General features: G+C 43.5%; 1 protein-coding gene across 2 annotated transcripts in view; it reads left to right on the forward strand.

The window, feature by feature from the left end:
- SETD4 (SET domain containing 4) overlaps positions 1–14,695 on the forward strand; it is a 136,653-nt gene extending 121,958 nt beyond the window's left edge. The window contains exon 14 of one of the 2 annotated variants that reach the window (XM_042955255.1): positions 14,626–14,686. The gene's annotated coding sequence lies outside the window, so the exon portion shown is untranslated. Of the gene's footprint in view, positions 1–14,625 lie in introns of both variants that reach the window. The other variant, XM_042955258.1, reaches the window with a different exon arrangement.
- The last annotated feature ends 2,354 nt before the right edge of the window (positions 14,696–17,049 follow it).

Here is a 17,049-nt window from a genome sequence, read left to right on the forward strand (position 1 = left end):
GTTTCATGATCTGGATCTTATGACTTGATTCTTCTACTTCATTTTATCTACTGGTAACACTTGTTTGTTCCACCTCCCTTTTAAGAGAATAGCTTCAATCTATTCTATCTTTACATGTTCTATATGGCTAACTTATTATTTCTACAGCATATCTTCTGGATTGTGCTATATGCTTACTCGCTGCCTGTGGTTAACACATCAATTTACTTAACACATCAATGTGTTTCACCTGCTTCGCACAAGCCACTGGCTTCCTAACTGTATAAGTAATATGTTCTTTGAGTTCCATCCATCCCATCTATTTTTCTTTCTCCTGTAATTGTACTGAATATTTTAAAAATAACATATCGAACATGTGTTACTGCTACTGTATTCCTAGGGTGCTGATACATGAACAGTATTTACATTTAGAAATAGAGGGCTCTATACAGTGCTACATCCTGGCTTTGGCTTGGGGGAGTTCTGTGGCACATGAAAGTTATCAATCTCTTCTTCCTTATTCTTCTCCCTCCCCAGTTAGGATCTTCTTTAAGACTCTGGTCAGAGTCTATGGCTATTTCCAAGCTATGTTGGCAGAGGTGACACCTGAGCCAGAGATCATCTGCCCCAAAACAGAAAATATTTCCTATCTGATGAAAAAGTTTGCTGACCCTTACTCTTGAGCCCCACGAAAGAAATATTACTATTTCAATTTCACATTTGAAGACACCAAGACTCTGGAAGGTTATTTGCTTTCCTCAGGTCCCAACCAACCGGAGATGGGCAGTGCCAGGGTTCAGCTTCAGAACCCGGGCTGTTTCCAGCACACTGTGCTGCTTTAGGGGAACTTGTCCTTTAGCTTGTCTGGTCTACTTTTCCTGCCTTAGAAAGGTGATTTTGACCTGTCTTAATGACCTAATCATGTTTCTGATCTCTCTTCCAACTTGGCAAACTCACATCCAATACATCATACTTGTTTGGGTCTTAGCTATCTTCTGATTTATTACGAAGCCGGTAAACAGTTCTTTTATTCTGTCATTGCAGTTGTTGATGAAAGAGCTAAGATTGTGTAGAGTAAAAATGTGATCTTCTGTGAAGTGATGCTGGTTATGTATCCAGAGTGAATCATTAAAGTAAAATAATAATAATAAAAAAAACCTTTTAATGTTGAAATAACTGGATTTACAGAAGAGTTGGAAAGGCAGCACAGGCTGTTCTTACATACTCTTTAACCAGCTTCGCTTCATGTCAGCATCTTATCTAACCATGGCTTACTTACCAACACTGTGAAATTGATGTCGGTGCCCTAGTATTACTTAGACCGCAGACTTTGTTCTGGTATTACTAGGTTTTCCACTAACGTCCTTTTTCTATTAAGAACCTAATCCAGGACACCATGTTGAATTTAGTCATTATGTCTCCTTTGTTTTCTCCAATCTGTGGTAGTTTCTCAGTCTTCCCTTACCTTTTATGACCTTGACATTGCTGAAGAGTACTGCTGGTCGAGTATTTCAGAGAATGTCCTTTAGCTTGAGTTTGTCTGACGTTTTCTCATGATTAGACTGGGGTTATGGAGTTTGGGGAAGAATACCACAGAGATGAAGTGCCTTTATCATTGAATCATTTCAGGAATACACAATATCAATATGACATATCATTGGTGATGTTAATCTTGGTCACTGGGTTGGTTGAATAATTTTAAATGATTAATCAACAATATTATGTCACACCCATTTTGTATTCAGCATGATGCTAGGCACTTACTGGGTGAGATAATTGATAAATAGAATAGAAAAGAATTCACAGAAGGGTTAGAAAGAGCTTTATAACAGGTACAAGGAAATTATTAAGGCCTCAAAGAGATGAGTAGAGAACGAATAGGCAAGTCACAAGGGAAAAAAGTATACATTTGAAAAATACATGAAAGGGGTGCCTGGGTGGCTCAGTTAAATGTCCCGCTTCAGCTCAGATCATGATCTCACGGTTTGTGAGTTCGAGGCCCATGTTGGGCTCTGTGCTGACAGCTCAGAGCCTGGAGCCTACTTCAGATTCTATATCTCCCTTTCTATCTGCCCCTTCCCCACTCATGCTCTGTCTCTCTCCTTCAAAAATAAATAAACATTAAAAAATTTTTAAAAAATACACGAAAAATGTCTTCAGGGGTAAACACAATAACTATCATATCATTATAATATTCATTATAAATATGGGACACAAACGAAAATATTAGGTGGTATAACCAGTTCCTAGTATGATTACAATTATTTAAAAATATGTAGGGTGAAAAAGACTAAATCATAGAATAAACGTTAATAATGATTGTCTTTGGATGATGAGTTTGTACATGACTGGTTTTCTTCTTTTGGCTTTTCTATATTTGTGGGAAAACTTAACACTAAGCTGTAGTAACCAAAAGTCGAGTAGGGTAGTGGAAAGAACACCAATGTTAGAGTCAAACATGGTTTGAGTCTTTGCTCTGTTATTTAAAGGCCTCATAAACTTGGGTAAGTTTGCACCTCGGTTACCTGAGATGCCAAATTGGAATCATGAAATAATTTTGTGGGATGTTTGGGAGAAGACGAAGTGATATAATACATTTGGAAGCACTTGGCACTAGTTATATTTAATTGTCTCTTTCTTAAAAGTCATGGCACCTGCCGTTGGGATTTTTATACTCTCTTTAGAGGCAAGGTTGAAATACGCTCACGGAATGACAGGATGGGAGGTGAGAGCCTCACTGTCTCTGTTGCTGGATCTCCAGAGAGGTGGAGAAAAGGGTGGAAGAAAATCCATGAATGTTCTAAGGGGTGGGTGGGACTTCAGCATTCGTTCAACAACCAATGAATCACATGTGCCAAATCCTGTTCTGATCATTTTGGGTGGACCAGGCATTGTTCTGGGAACCGGTGATAGAGGGGAGAACAGATTAGACAAAAGTGCCCGCTTTCATGGAGCGCATACTCTAGGGCAGGGAGACAGAGAAAAGATAAGCAGGCCGCGTATGTGTCAGCGCTATGGAGGAAAACACAGCAGGATGCGTGTTTTAGGCGAGGTGACTAAGGTGCTGAGGGCTCACATACGAAGATTTGCAGGCTATCTCCTTGCCCTCGATGCTCGCTGGGGAAGAGAATCTTAAAAGCAGAATGATTATGAGTGAGCAGGGTAAGTGCTATTCTACAAACCTGAGACCTGTGGGGAGGGGAAGAAAGATGGACTGTCTTTGCCTGGGGGGTTAGGGAAGTCTTCACAGAAGAGGTGATGCTCCAGCAGAGCCCTTAAGTGGGGGTCGCAGTTCCCTAGGCAGAGAAGAAGAGGAGGGTGCCCGCATGGAGGGGAGATGTCCCGGGCCCTGGAGTGTGCTCGGCCCGTGGAGGCTTGCAGGGCTGTCTGGAGTGTTGGGAGCATAGGATGGGTGGAGAAATGGATAAGTGGGGGCCCTGGACATGAAGAGCTTCCTCCTACCATACCCGGAAGTTTCAGATGTCAACCCGTACATGAGGGGGGTTACGGAGTTCTTCTAAGCAGGGGGTGCCAAAACATTCCAGCGTTGGCAATGGTAAGGACGGAGACTTCAGTAACTGAGGTCTAGCAGAGAGTGGCAGGGAAGGCTGGGAGGAGAAGGGGAGACGAAGGTGAGGAGGGAGAGAGCGAAGGAGGGGATGGCACCCCGCTCAGGTGGGGACGCAAAGGCTGAGGGTCTGTGGGAGCCCCTGGGGGAGGGTCCAGTGCAGCCGGGTGGTCATGTGAGGCTGAGCCCAGGGCAAGTCAGGAGCAGATGTCTAGATTGGTGCGCCCCCCAATAACGTAGCTGTATCTGCCTTCCTAGGGCAGTTGACTCCCCCCTCCCTGCCCCAATATTTTTGATTAAGACTCCATCTAATTTTGAAAACATAAAATCTTGAAAAAATCAAAATGAATGATACCCCCTTTACTCCTCTGTAACGTGGAGCCCGTGGCTTCTCTTCCAAGGAAGGTAGGCAAATACGAGAGTGTATGTTCTCTGGCAGCTCTTGCTGGCTAATGCTCAGCTAGGTTTTCTGCTTGTGGGCTTTCAAAGTATCACTGCACAGAAGTATTTTTTGGTTAAGGAAATGAAAGTAGGAACATGGACTCACGGAAGCCAAGGTCATCCCTTTCTCCCGACTCCACAACCCTCCCTTTTTAGAAGCATGTATTTTCTGTACGTGTTTCTAGCCTTCAGAAATAACTCTTGGCCATTCTCTTCAGCTTACAAATCCCCAAGGCGTGCCTGTTTGAACGCATGCGGTGTATTATTTCTGCGGGGCCTCATCCCCTTTCCTTCCAGGTCGGCTCCACTTCCTTACCCAAAGCGCCTACTGACAGGCTCTTTGTTTCAGGACCCCTGAATCCAGAAATTGGCCAACTCTCTTCCACCGTTTTGACCTGAGTTATCCATAAGCTTTTTCCCCCCCTTGATTCCTTTCCTTCTTGGAAGGATGTCTTTTGGCTGCCCTGGTTCTTAGAGGTTGGTGTAGCCCCTCTCCCCTTCACTCTCTCTGGCTGGTGTGGGTGTGTATTGGGGGTGAGGGGGTAACATGCGCATGCGCACGCTCGCGGCTCAGTGACTTTCTCCAGAGACTTCTGGCTGGAGTGAGCGTGTCGAGCTCCCACAGGGAGGAGGGCAGTTTCCTCCCCAAGGGGCAGAGCTGCTCTGACATAGCAGCTTAACTGCCTTTGTAGATGCTGATGTTTTTACTTCTCTTCCTGTTTCAGTTGGAATGAATCACATTTGAAAACATTTCCATCCTTTTAGTGACTACATTGAATAACACATGTTTTTCATTAATGTTTACCGTAATCAAACCTAACCTTTTTCTTTTTAAAATGAACACGATTATTTCTGTCATTATCTAGCTTTCTTCAGTCTCCACACTTAGCTTCATAAAATGGATTCCTGCCTAGATAGATTGAGAAGTAGTATTTTTTTTAATTTCTGGAGACTCAGAATTCATAAATGGAATAATGAAAACTCTGATGGGGGACACCTGGGTGGCTCAGTCTGTTAAGCGTCTGCCTTCGGCTTAGGTCATGATCTCACGTTTGTGAGTTTGAGCTCCACATTGGGCTCTGTGCTGACAGTGCAGAGCCTGCTTGGGATCTTCTCTCTCCCCTCTCTCTCTGCCTCTACCCTACTTGCACTCTCTCTCCCAAAATAAGTAAATAAATTTAAAGAACTCTTTAAAAAAAAAAAAAGAAATAAAACTCTGATGGAAGAGTGTGGATGATTGGCTAGTAGATTGCTCCAAACTGTTTTCAACTAACTTCCTCCTCAGCTCTCCTCCCCTGAACTATATTACTTAAAGGGGGTCTCCAACGTTGATTTGAAAAAAAAAAATTTTTTTTTTTTGAGAGAGTGTAAGCAGGGGAGAGGGGCAGAGGAAGAGAGAGAGAGAGAGAGAGAGGGAGGGAGAGAGAGAGAGAGAGAGAGGGAGGGAGGGAGAGAGAGAGAGAGAGAGAGAGAGAGAGAGAATCCCAAGCAGGCTCCATACTCAGTGCACAGCCTGACTGGGGGCTTGATCCCATGACCCTGGGATCATAACCTGAGCCAAAATCAAGAGTCAGATGCTCAATGGACTGAGACACCCAGGCACCCTGACTTTTAATTAATACTTTATAACACTTCTTTGAAATGAGACAAATGACCCAGTCTCTCTGTTAAATAATGGAGTTCTGTAATTCTGAGAGCGTATTCTCAACTGAAATCTTCACCCTCCCTGCTCCTCACCCTCACTCCTTTTGGATGGATAAAGGGAGCATCGTTACAACACAGTGGAATTTCAAGACTGCTACAACATTCCTATTACTGCTTTCATAGTGGTTGGCGGCCATATGCTGTCGAGAAGCTGTTTCAAAGGGGAACTGGACTTACTTCCCTTTTAAGTGAGAGTTGCAGCATGAATGTAGATCAATCACTGTTTCTAGCACAGTCGTATCATCTTTATGAGTGCACTTCCTCAAAGACCTCTGGGCCTACACTGAATGTGTTAGGCAGAGCCCTTTCAAAGTCCAGGCGTGTTTTCCGAACAAATGCCAGATTTCCTGGGACTGTTGGTTACCACCCCTTACTCCACAAATATAGTGCATCTAAGATTGTCTGTCTGGATAATCTTGCCTTTTTAGTGTTTACTTAAAGTGGAAATGATGTTATCCAGACCCTGGGTATGAATGAGATCATGTCATGAGGTCTTGCTCTGATGTTGTTTTCTCTTGGTAGTGTAGTGACATCAGGATCTGAAGGCAGATGGGTGGCTTCGATGACATTTTGAAGTCCCTGATGTTTCTAACCTCCCATGATTGTTGAGAAATCACTGGGGAAGTGAGGATGTCATGTAAGGTGGCAGGTCAACCTATGAGTTACTCACAAACATGGGAAGATACCATGGGACTATTATTAGTGTGCTATGAGAAGACTTCTCAGTTGTTGCTTTATTTTAAAATAGATTTGATTTTTTAGAGAGGTTTTAATGCACAGAAAAACTGGGCAGAATGTACAGAGATTTCCCATATGCCTCCTGCCCCAACGTGTGCACAGCCTCTCCCATTCTCAGCATCCCCAACCAGAGTGGGACATTTGTTACAACTGATGAGCCTACATTGACACATCATAATCATCCAAAGTCCATAGTTTACATTAGAGTTCACTCTTGGTGTCGTACATTCTGTGGGTTTTGACGAAGGCATGATTACATGTATCCATCATTATAGTACCCTATAGAGTAGCTTCACTGTTTTCCTTTTTAAAATTTATTTTCCTATGTACAGATTGAGAAGGTCCTATCTAAAAAGATGAATAGTTGAATTATACCTTTCTGCTAAGATTTTAAGCAGGAGGATGTTTTTCATGAAAGTCTCATGAATATGGATGTTCTCTGACAAAAGGGTTCTATGACCGTATGGTTTTGGGAAATGCTAGGGAAAAATATGATGGAGTCATCTGCAGAATATTTGCACTGCTATTCTGGTTCTGACATACAAATATATGTTGTCTAAATCAACTAAATTACCTAATTAAAGCTAAATTTCACTTCTGAGAAGTTGGTGGAAAACCTAACCATGAACATCCTAACAATCTGTCCTCATATCTGTTTTTTTTTTTAGGTTTATTTATTTATTTTGAGAGACAGAAAGAGAGAGAGAGAGAGAGAGAGTGAGTGAGCAAGCAGGGGAGGAGGGGCAGGGAGAGGGAGAGAGTGGATCCCAAGCAGGCTCCACACTGTCAACGCAGAGCCCAACACTGGGCTCTATCTCACGAACCATGAGATCATGACCTAAGCTGAAATCAACAGTCAGATGCTTAACCGACTGAGCCACTCAGGCGCCCCTCCTCATATCTGTTTTTAAATGAATATCCCTTTAAGAATTTTATCCATTCATTTGCTTATTTGTTCATTTAATAAGTATCTCTTTTGTGCCTTGTCTGTGCCAACACTTAGGGGCACACAGCGCCTTAACACAAGGAAGAATGTGGCAGAGGTGGCTGGTAACCATTGCCCTCTTTTCTTTAGTAATGTTGAGTGCACGGCAATGCAGGGCAAAAGTTGTTTCCCAGCTTCCCTTGCAGTGAGAAGTACCATGTGACTATATTCTGGTCAAGGGAATGTGGCCTTGGGGTTCTGTGTGCAGGGCTATCATTTGGCCTGTATGCATTGGCCTAGGTATACACAAGTCAATAGGTGGCAAAATGGAAACCATGTGTTTTGAATGACAGAGCAATAAGACAGGACGAGCCTGGGACTTTGAGGCTATGGAGCACGATGACAGCCTGTAAATATGTACGATCAGATCATTATGGCAAATAAATTAACCTCTATCAGTTTAAGTCACTGTTACTATGGCCTTTGTAACGGCAGCCAGACCCGTAAACTAACTGAAGCAGAAAGGATTTCTGGTGATCAGATGTTGTCATAAGATCAGGCAGTTGAGATATTTAGGAACCCTCCAAGTCAAACAGTGTCCAATGGCCATCTGAGTCTATAAAAAAGGCCTGACTATAGTGAGGGGATATTGAATATCGCTCTGCTATTCAAAATACATGGTTTCCGTTTTGCCACCTATTGACTTGTGTATACCTAGGCCAATAATTTCTTAAACTTCTCATATCCACATGTTGAAAGAAGAAAAGACCCAGGGAACTGAGGTTCTTTTAAGTGAACCTCACTTTTTTTTTTTTTTTTTTTTTTTACTATTTTTTGCTAAGAAACCTAGAGAAATAAGGCCAATTTTTCATATTACAGTTGGATCTTTCCAGTTAGCTCAGGGTACACAGGCACTTGACATGGATCCAAAGGCTTTAAAATAACCAAAATTGATGTTCCCAATTCCTTCTATATATCTTTGTAAAACAAATTCTGGCATTGCAAACTTCCTTTTACCAACATGCTACCTCTATCCACATAGTGGGCTTAGGTAAACATACGAGTATATATTTAGATGTGGGTTAGGCATGAAATTGCTTTTTCTTCCTAAATAAGGCATAGAAAAACCTCGATTCATTACTAACTGTGACATTTTAGATCTGAGTAGACAAAAAGGAGCATGTGAAAATGTGCTAAGCTTCCACATAGTTAACAAGATGTCACTTTGTGAGAGAATTTTCATAATTAATGAACCAGTTCAATTTGCTCTGCCATTTGACTTTGATTAATATGTCGTGGACTATTCCCACTGGGACTCTATCCAGTTGGTTTGGGAAGCTCTTATGTCTATAGCCCGTGCATGTGCATGGATCAAAGTGCTGGCATTCAATACCTGCCTCGTTAGGTCAGGGAACAGCCATGTAAACTCAGTGACAATGCCTGAGGTCCTGCAGCAAGCCACCACATGGCCCAGATGGACAAACTGACAACAACAAACGTAAAATTGAAGCCAAAACTATTTGGAGAAGGGATTGGACCATGTGCGTATTTTATGGGATCTTAGAAGGTCAATTTACGTAATTAAAACTTTTATTCCTAATTCTGCCATGGATTTGGCAGGCTGAATGAGATGACTTTTTTAGCATCATCTTTAAACCATCTGATTAAAATTTTCTTCATTGAAAATTCAGTTTATGGGAATAAATTATATGACAAGCCGTAACAGTGTTTGGTCAGTATATTTTTCTGTTTAGAAACCATTGTAGGTATTTCAAAAAAGGAGTTTAATACAGAGAATTTTCAGTACGTATGAGAAGGAGAAAAGTACAGAAGTGGGGAGGTGAGGTTACCCAAAGATTAGTAACTGCAGGAAGCCGCTACCCTCATAGGCTTGAAGAAGCCACAGGGGAACATGTTGGACTCTCCTGTTAGGCTGGCTGAGCCACAAAAGTTGTTGCTGTAAGACTGAGCTGTCTGAGCGGAAGCCCAGAAGCCACAGCTGCCAGCCTGCTGCTGGAGCCACCATTGCCACCGGCACCCTAGAAAGTGGAAAAATAACATCTCCCTCACCCCCACCTTTCAATTTGCTACTGGTGCCTCCCACTGGTAGAACCCAACAGGAGGCTGGGTGGCAAGGGAATCTGGGAAATGTAGTTTCCAGGCTTTCGGCTCTAGAGTCAGAGACCAAGATAAAGAAAGGAGGGCGTGGAGCTGAGAAACTAGAGACTCTGGGTGGCACCCAGTTTCCAAGGTCTTATCCTGTATAGATTTTAAATTAGAAAATTTTTTTTGTTTATTTGTTGAGAGAGAGCAAGCGAGCAGGGGAGGGGCAGAGAGAGAGAGGGAGAGAGAGTGAATCCCAGGCAGGCTCTGAGCAGAAATCAAGAGCTGGACACTTAACCTACTGAGCCATCCAGGGGCCCTTAAATCACTTAAAAAAAATCAAGACAAGTGTACTCTTTAATCCCCATCTGCTATTTCCTCCACCCCCCACTCACCTCACCTTTGGTGAGCATCAGTTTGTTCCCTACAGTTAAGAGTCTGTTTTTCTCTCTCTCTCTCTTTTCCCCTTTGCTTATTTGTTTTGTTTCTTAAATTCCACATATGAGTGAGATCATATGGTATTTGTTTTTCTCTGACTGGCTTATTTCGCGTAGCATTGTAGTGTCTGGCCCCATCCATGTTGTTGCAAATGGCAAGATTTCATTCTCTTTTATGGCTCAGTGATATTCCACTGCATACACACACCGCATCTTCTTTATCCATTCATCAGCCGATGGACTCTTGGGCAGCTTCTGTAATTTGGCTGTGGTAAATAATGCTGCAATAAACATAGGGGTGCATGTATCCCTTCGAATTAGTGTTTTTGTATTGTTTGGGTAAATACCCAGTAGTGTGATCCTAGGATCGTAGGGTAGTTCTATTTTGAATATATATTTTAAAAATTCTATATTTGAGACAGAGAGAGAGAACACGAACAGAGGAGGGGCAGAGAGACGGAGACAGAATCCGAAGCAGGCTCCAGGCTCCAAGCTGTCAACAAAGAGCCCGACGCGGGGCTCCATCTCGGACCTTTAACTGACAGCCACCCAGGCGCCCCAGGGTAGTTCTATTTTTAATTTTTGGAGAAAACTCCATACTCTTCCATATTCTGTATAGATTTAAAGTAGCTGCATAGCACTTGATTAAGTTAATAAATTAGGTAACATTTTATTATTGGCCAAGATATCACATCTTTAAATCCTCCTCTGTGAAATTATATACAATTATAATCTAGCATATACATACAATTCTGAAGTTATATGGGTGCTAGTGGATACTATATTTAAAAGGTTCACGTTAATATTTAGTCACACTAGTTATCCAACTGGGTTTATTGGTAAGAAACAAGCCTGAAACTGTCATTTATATCTATGCCTTGACCACGCCCAAACTATCTTCCTACAATAACCCAAAAGGATCACATTTAAACAGAAAAGATAGTAAAAAAAAGATAGTTTACACCTCATGTATCTTCCATTTCAGATAAGAACCCAGGTGGCCCCTTCCTGGGCAGATATAATCCCAAAGGCAACCCCAGCCCCACAATGCCTTGGAGAGATGTAACATCAGCACCTATTCCCTCCTGGTGGTCTTTCTGGTGGTCAAAGAAAGAAAGGACATTTGAGGGAATAGACACAATCCTTTGCCCACTTTGTGGCTCAGCAGTGTTACATAGGAAAGCCATTAATACAAAAGAAGAAAAAAAAAGCTTAATGGTCTTAGTGGCATTGTATAAATAGGACTGGATAATTTTCTGTTATGAATTCATTCCTATCTCTTCATGTGGGTCTGGGAAATGTGTCTGGAGGGCATTTTCCTCCTTGGCTGGAGGTGACTTAACAGACTGGCAATTAGTGTCATTACAAGCGAAATCACATAGCTGGAAGACCTGGCTGATGGCTCACTCCTAAGCAGCGTGGGACGAGCGGGAGCTGTTGAGACCACACTGAGAAGCCAGGGAACTGCAGACAAGTAATCTGCTGGGGGAAAAGGCCCCTTTGATCTTCATACCAGACAGCAATTTCAGCAGAAGCAGAGTCGACTTGGTATTTTTTTTTTTTTTTATTGCGGCGGGAGAGAGGCAGTAAAGTTGATCTTTAGCTTACCTGCACCTTACGCTGTGTGATGAAAAACATTTGTGTTTTACTTAAATAGAAATGGTCTGAATATTTAATAAAGGCAAATAATTTGTTATTCGATGTTTTCAATCATGTGGCCAATTTCAGCTCATATAATGTTGGATGCTGGCCGGGCAACTTAAGTCTGGTAATGGCTATTTTCTTTTGGTCCTTGGGGTGGACTGCCAAAATCCAAACATTTTCGTTAAATTCAGTACAGTGCTTGCCTTCGGATTCCCCTGGAAGCATCCAAGTCAGCCTCTAGGGAGAGAACAGATCTGTATGTGTGCTCTTGGAAATGCTTCTGGGTTATTGTTGTGCTGATTTGAAACACCAGAGAAGCTGCTTCTATAGAGAATGGTCCAAGGAAGAAAGCGGGTTTGGAAGAAGGGCATCCGCTCATGTCTTTTGTCCTGGTTGCAAGACAAGCATCTCATCACGAGGCATTCTGACATGGCCAGAATCTGTGGCTGACTCAGTTCCTTAGGAAAACATTAGCAGAAGTTGCAAGAGGACCCGTCTGTGAATCTTCCCAGTTGAGCACTACTTTAGTTCATCACAATTCACTCATATTGGAGTCATGGTTTCCTTTTGAACGAAACAAGTCATGGTGTCTCTAACTGGAGAGGGTGTAGGGTGTTTCTGATAGCCGCTGTTATTTTGATCTCCAGCATGTACCTCCAGGCTCTCAACAAACAAATACTGAGTGAATGAGCAAAATGAATTTCTGCTTACGGCTACCGATTTCCTGGTAGAACTCCCTTTTTTCTAGTGTCTACAGGAAATGTCTTCCTCGCTTGTATGCCTGTCTGCCGGGCTTGCCAGTTCTAAGCCGGCCACGGGAGGGGTGGTGTTCCCAGGAATACACCATGTGACATGTCAGGCGGATCAAAGCAAGGATTTCAGGGCTGACTACAAGGGGAAATGGTTAGTAATTAATAAAAGGATGTGGAATTGGTCATGTTGACTGAAAGAGCCCAGAACCTTGGCGAAATGCTTCCAGAGGCTGCCAAGATAAAAAGAGCGGCTGGGCTGAGTTATGTACAGGCGGAGCTTGCAGGTGTCAATGCCACTGGGTGAGGGGAGCAGAGTGAGACGTTTCCTTTCACCCAGGCCATGGGCTCACTGATTATAAGAGCCCCTTCAGCTTTGGTCTTGGTTTTAGTTTGTTTTTAAACGGAGCTTTTAGGGGCCACTGGGGACGTACAAAAACGTGAGAATGATGTTTAATTCTGAGACTCAAGCTGTGGTTTCTCATTGGCCGTATCTTGCTTTTCATTGTTTTGTGTCAGTGTGTTTTGTTTCCAGATTTAGGATCAAAGCAACCTTTCCCTTGAACTTGTCCATTTCCCCCCTCCCTCCCCCGTGTGCTGTCTAATGCATCGATGAAACCAAATAAATCCCTCAGGAATGTGCGAGTCTGCTGGTTTTCCACCATAGCTGTAGCCGCTGTATACATTTTTGGTGGCTTGTGGTGGGGAGTAGAGTGTGGAAGAGGAGACGGCCCAGATAATGATGTTGGGAAAGAGTGTATTAGAGGTGGGTCCCATCTCAGCAAGGGACTGGTGAGTAATTGTCATGGCGAGTCTCAGTTGACAAAGCTGAGGGCTGTGGAAGCTCTGGATGCAGGTGTGTGTATGTGTGTGTGTGTTCTTGGCAAACAAATCATGGAGCCTCCAAAGAAAATTTTCACTGATTGGCTGGGAGACTTCTGAGCTTATAAATTGCCTCATTGAGTTTTTAAGCCATTTTCCCAAGGGAGTGATGATGTCTGATCCCTTCTGCAATCTTCGAGGATATCTCAGGACACATGGTCCCTGCAAGGAGTAGACTATTGATCCTAACCAAGCGGCAGTGCAGTTTCTTAACTTCTGAATGATTTTTTTCCCCTTGTTCTTGGCCCTCCTTCAGGCCTCTTCCAGTGCCTGCCAACCTGGTCCAAAAACACCAATGCCATGGACAACATGGCTAGTTGGGAGAGCAAGGAGTGGGGGGCAGCACTGGACTTCGCTGGTTCATCTTTGGTGGCTTAGAGTGGGGTTTCCAACCTCAGAGCAGATGTCAACTTTATGGGTAATCTTGTATGTTAATGACGGTTTGAAGTAAATAGGACAGATGGTTAAATGATAAGCAATTATGGGCATCGGAGACAAGGGTGTTTGTAAGTTTCTCTCTACTCATCTGTAATTTCAAAACACAAAAATAATCTGTTGAGGGGCTGCAAGGCCAATGTGGAGAGCTGTAAGAAATGACAGACAAACGTATGCTGGGTGCCCTCAGGTCTTTACAAAGAAATATCCACATCTTGTGTGGGATACACGGGATCAGTTATCATTTGCCACAGAATGCCACGTAATAGCACCCCAGAACTCAGTGGCTGAAAATGTAATTAATTGTGATTGCTCATACATCTGCAGGCACAGCTGGGTGGCTGGGATGGCCCTGCTCCAGCATCTGTCATCCCCACCCTAGGGTTGGGAGGCTAACCACGGGGTAAACTGAGGCATCTTCTTCCCAGTGATTGTGGAGGTGAAAAAGGAAGATGGAAATGAGTGATGCTGTGTAGGCTTAGGCTGGGAAGCAGCACCCTTTCCTTCCAGTCACATGCCATGGCCAAGGCAAGTCACATGGCTGAGCCCAAAGTTAGTGGGAGAGAAATACAGTCTGGTCATGAGAAGGCTGGGCAAGGGTGAGGGTGCAGAGAGAGGGGTTAAGATTTGGTCAACTCATATATATATATATATGTATGTGTGTGTGTGTGTATCTATCTGTCTATATATATATATATAGATAGATACACACACACACACATACATATATATATATATATATATAGAGAGAGAGAGAGAGAGAGAGAGACTACATTCTACATATAAAATCACATCTCTATAAAAATGTAATTTATAATATAATGATTCCACCCATATATGAGTCTATATTGTATGTATATGTGGTTCCAGTGAGAATGCTCATATCTGGCTTTCCTAGGGTTCCTCTTCGCGCCATCACTGTGCTATGGTTGAGGTGTTTGTGTCTCCCCTATTAGGTGATGAAAAGAAGAAACATCCTAACCATCTCACCTGTGATTTTATTTTCAATCCCCCGACTAGTGGCACGTCCCAGCCAGCCTCCTGGGTTGGGTGCCTCAGCGGTGTTCAGGAGCAGTGCTCCGAGGGGAGCCGGAAGAGCCAGCCTGCATTTCAGCCAGAGACGAGAGTCTTCCTGTGAAAGTCCTCGGAGTAAGGACATTTTGTTTCTGGATAGGAAACAGTACTGTGTCTGGGCCAGCCGTCTCTATCCCCACATCCTCCTCGAGGCTCTCCCGGCGGGGACGCGGCTGTCTGGGGCTCTCCTTGCCTAACCCCCCGCCTGGTAACATGCAAGCAAGGAGGCCGCTGGACATAGCGTGAGAAGAGCATGTGACAGCCAATGCGGTCTGCCTTCTCTGTGTCAACCGGGCAACGTCCTGCGAATGTAGGTAAACGTTGCACTTTGCTCTGGATCTCAGTAAATATTAAGGAACGAAGAGGCACCTTTCTGAGCACTAGGAAAAGTCTCTGGGTCAGGGGGAGACAAAGCACCAGCAGCACAGGAGAAGCAGGGGGCGGTGAGGGCAGGGAGGCATGCTGATGTGACAGCAGGTGAGTAGGAGCCGTTTTTAGATGGGGGGGGGGGGGATGGACAGCTTCTCCGAGATGCTGTTTACTTTTTTATTTTTATTATCTTACTTTAATTCCAATTAGTTAAATACAGTGTAATATTAGTTTCAGGTGCACGATACGGTGATTCAGTGCTTCCATACATCACCCGGCGCTCCTCATGACAAGTGCCCTCCTTAATCCCCTCCTCCTTAATTCCCTCATCCTCCTAGCCCCCTCCTCTCTGGTCACCATCAGTGTGTTCTTTACAGTTAAGAGTCTGTTTCTGGTTTCCTCTCTCTCTCTCTCTCTCTCTGTCTCTCTCTCTCTCGGAGATGCCATTTAAATTGAGTTCATGCAAAGACCCGGGGGAAGAAATTTCCAGGCAGTGAGACCAGCAGGTATAAACTTCCCAAGGGAGTGACAATTCACCCTAAGCACTCCAACTTCCAAAGGCAACCTTCTCTGATGCACCCATATCTTCTGGTCTTTGAAAAGGAAACATTCTTTCAAAATTCTTTCAGAGCCCCTGAGCACACTAGGGCTTACTTCCAACGGGACTTGTTTATTTTTTTAATAGATTTTACTTTTTAGAGCAGTTTAGGCTCACAGCAAAATCAAGCAGAAGGTACAGAGATTTCCCGTATGCCCTCTGGCTTCCCCTCCCCCGCTCATGCACAGCCTCCCCCATTAGGAATGTCCCCCAACAGAATGACACATTTGTTACAGTTGGTGAACTTACGTTGACACACCATTATCACCCAGAGTCCATAGTTTACCTTAGGGCTCACTCTTGGTGGTGTGCATTCTGTGGGTTGGGACAAATGTATAATGACATGTATCCAGCATTATAGTGGATACAGAGTAGTTTCACAGCCCTAAAAATGCTCTGGTTGGTTATTTTCAAGTACAATGAAACCTCACAAATGTCATTAACTTAGCAAAAGAAGAACAAAGGAAAGCAGGCAGTGCAGCCTTTTTTTTTCTCTTTCTTTAAGATCGTAAAGGTCTTTGACGCGTGGAAGGCAGGCTTTTATTAACTAGGCATTTGTATTATAAACATAATTCCCAGACAAGCAGGAAAGTCCCAGAATTCTGAGTCACTGATGTTTGAATAGATGTTTTGTAAGGCCAAGCATTTGCTTTTACAAATAAAGCATTGACGAACTAAACAGTTGCTTGAAATGAACTGGGCAAGTTTTATAATGTGCACTTGGCCTTCAGAAGACAGTGCTGTGATTTATAACAATTTTTCCCTCTTTAATCTGCATTCACATTACAAGAAAATCTCTCTTTCTGGCCACCCGTCTTGGTCAATGCCCGGTGTGAAGGAGACCCGTAGCTGTAAATAACAAAAATGTCATGTGGAAACGCAACACAGTCACCTGATATATGTTACATACCTGCTCTTGGCTTGTGGGATATGCAGCTGCCGTGGTGTCTTGGCTCATGGTGGGAGTTATAAGAAAATGAGGAAGGATTCTGTTTGTGAAGCACAACTTTGTCAGAGGAGTGTGATCAGTATGGTTTATTTCTTATTCCAGGCTGCTGGCAACACAGCCAGGATGTTTTAACGCATTCGTGCACTTCAATAATAGAGAGGTATAGAAACAGAACTGGAGAGAGTGAAGAGAGAGAGAGGGGCAGAGAATCAGGGTCTGAGGCTCCAGGCTCTGATTTAAACTTACAAGAACTAAACACCTCGTGGGGACTTTGCCTTACTGGCAGCAAATGTTGGGAAACACTAGCTATCTGCACAAACTTGAAGGGAATGTGAGTCCTTCCCTTTGCTAAAAAAGAGAGCAATTTAGCTTGATACAAAGGGCTGGAGTTGGGTTGGAGACTTAGTGGGTACAAGTGGGGGAGACGGGAGAGCCTCTTTGTGGAACTAAGGTC

This window comes from Panthera leo, chromosome C2 (genome assembly GCF_018350215.1).
Source record: "Panthera leo isolate Ple1 chromosome C2, P.leo_Ple1_pat1.1, whole genome shotgun sequence".
Classification (NCBI taxonomy): domain Eukaryota; kingdom Metazoa; phylum Chordata; class Mammalia; order Carnivora; family Felidae; genus Panthera; species Panthera leo.